Here is a 2,962-nt window from a genome sequence, read left to right as displayed (position 1 = left end):
AGGCGCCCACTTGAAGAACGAGGGAAGTCATTTCAGAATTCAATTCAAGTTAGAATTAGCAGAAGCTCGCCTCAAGAATGCTAGTCGACAAGAGTTCGAGATGACAAGAAGACTTCTCAATCCAAAGAAAAGAAAAGAAGTGAATCCAAAGTGCAGAAGTGGAGAAAAGATGTAGATTGCTCAAGACAAGACTAAAGTCACGAGCTTTGCATGTCCCGTCTTGATCCGAAAAGCTGAAGAAGAATGAATCAGCTCCTGCAGCTAGCAAGCATCAAAGTTCAAATCAAAAGTTTGCATGAAGAACCATTCAAGACTCAAGATCAAGCTTCAGAAGACTTATTGATAGGAATCTTGTAATTCATAGCTGATAGACTTGTTTACTTCTTTTAGATTTTGATTCTGATGTAATAAGAGGAACCGCGGACCAGAACCTCGACGAAACCTCACTCGACTCTCTCATCCTATCCACACACTCCATCACTTCATCTACCTCTGAACTACACGTGGCCTGATTCCTTTATAGCCAAGGATATGTAGGCAACTTAGATACCAGGGCTCGGTCACAATCTTCTATCCATCTTTCTTTTCTTTTGAATAAGTGTCGGATCAGAAATGAATTATGTCGCTTACTTGTTTCTTTGCTCAAAAACACTTCGTGTTTCCAAGCAAAGAGGAGCAGCTGTAAGCACATAATTTTTGACCCGCACAATTTTTAAGTTAGTTGTAGTATTTTAAATATTTACTTGAGTTAATATTGATTATAATCAATTTTTATTAGTTTAATTTTATTGTTTTAGTATTTAAAAAATTAAAAGAAAATACAAAAAAAAGTTTCAATTTTTATATTTAGTTTTATTTTAGTAGTTTATTTTGATTAATTAAGAGTGATTTTTATATTTTTATAAGTACATTACATTGTTTTAGTCTTCCTACAATATTTAAGCCCAGCAAGACAATGGTCCATTCTTCCCAACTCATTAGCCTACTCTCCACTTAAAATGCAAGATTTAATCCTAGCCATTGATTTTCTTCTAATTCAATGGCCATCATCCCTTCCCACCTCCATATGAAATATTCAATTATAGAAAACCCAATTTCTAAGGATAAAATGGCAGACCTCTCATTATCCAAAAGAAATTGGCCTTATCTCCCCGACTGGAGTGAAAAGAATTCACACACATAGATAGAGAAATCTGAAAGTTGATTGAAAAATCGCTTGATGTGCAGTGGAAACAACATTGCTAAATCCTAAGAGCTTTCCCTTATGGAAATTTTCAGAATTGAAGATACTTATCATCTTTGTTGACTTGTTCAATTCCAATTCCATTTCACCGTCCTCCCTTCTATGCAAAAACTTTTCAATCTAGAAATCCAGAGATGTTAACGCAAAGAGGGAGTCGCACATCTTAGCCATTTTTTCCAGCACCCCACCCCTTTTTCCCAAAAATAGCAACACATACACATAGGAGAGACCGAGGGATCTAGAGGCAAAAAACGAGAGAAAGAGAGGATTGACGCAAAACTGAAGCCTCCAAAATTTCCATCTTTTTCTCACTGGCTTCACTTTCTTCAAAGCAACTCAAACTCAGATGAAATCACTCATCTTCCTCCATGTTTTTTCTTCATTTTTGCCATGTAAAAGCTTCACTAAAAACAGTAGAGACAACCTTGAAAAATAGTTGTAAACCTGTTATTTCAACCATGAACTGTACAAAATAAAACTGCAAAATATTCCTAAAAATCAGCCTTCCGACTCCAAACACCGTGAACATAGCACAAGTTACCAACGAGTTCGAGTTGAGGTTGTGCGAGGTCATCGATTCCAGTTCAAATTTTGATCGATAAGCTCATTAGAGAACTTTCAGAGCTCTGTTTCTTGCTGTACACATTAGGGAACATATTCCATAATATAGGTTTCAATTTTAATTCATCTCTTTATTTATTAGTTTATGTTGTGCTTCAGTGCTTTCAAATTCATTGCCGTTGCTAGTTTTGGTTATCTTGTCACATGCTTTATGAATTGATTTCTTTATTCCCAAAGAACATTGTATGCCATTTGTGCCGTTTCCTTTTTCGTTGATTCAATGATTGAATTTCCAAGGATTGTTGGTTTGTTAATGGGTCATGGGAATTTGGGCTGACCATATGTTTGGGTTTAAGGAAATTAATTATAACAAAGGGCACATGGGCAGAGCAAGTTTCATTTGCCAAGCCCAATGATTTCAATCAATAGATTAAGAACTGAACCACTCCTCCATAATAGATAAATGCCTCATACTTTTAAAGATAGAGTAGCGAGTTGTAAACCCCTTTAACACGTAGATAACTTGTCAATACTCTAAATAGCTAAAATATTTTTGACATCCAGTAACTTCACATTCATAAATTCTTTGCCTTCACAATAATCTCAAAGTCAGAAGAACAACTTATGAACACCGTAGTTTGCTCTAGGCGGGCTAAATAAATAAATCATCGTGACTATGGGTACGGTTCCCGTGGTATAATCACGATACGTAACTCCAACTCGAGTGTGCGTTTCGTATGACTTGACCACAACTTCAAATAATAATAAAAATTAACATGTTGTAAATCGCGGGTGCGTTTCACGTGGTGCGATTCACAATGTATACAAAAATAAACGAGTGCGCGATATCGCGACTTGTTCAAATAAATTCCATAAATACTAAAAGTGGTTTAAGAGGTAAAAATGCATAATAGGTTTCAAATATGTATTAACCAGATAATTAGGCCAATTATCAATAGTTGTGCGACTGTATTAAAACCACATAATCTGGGAATACCTAACACGTTCTCCCGGGTTAACAGAATTCCTTACCCGGTCTTCTGTGTTCGTAGACACAGAGTCAAATTTCCTCGATTTGGGATTTAAAATAAACCGGTGACTTGGGACATCATAAATCATTCCAAGTGGTGACTCTGAATCTAAATAATAATCCCATTT

The sequence above is a fragment of the Nicotiana sylvestris genome, chromosome 12 (assembly GCF_000393655.2).
Source record: "Nicotiana sylvestris chromosome 12, ASM39365v2, whole genome shotgun sequence".
Classification (NCBI taxonomy): domain Eukaryota; kingdom Viridiplantae; phylum Streptophyta; class Magnoliopsida; order Solanales; family Solanaceae; genus Nicotiana; species Nicotiana sylvestris.
This window is presented reverse-complemented; position numbering follows the sequence as displayed.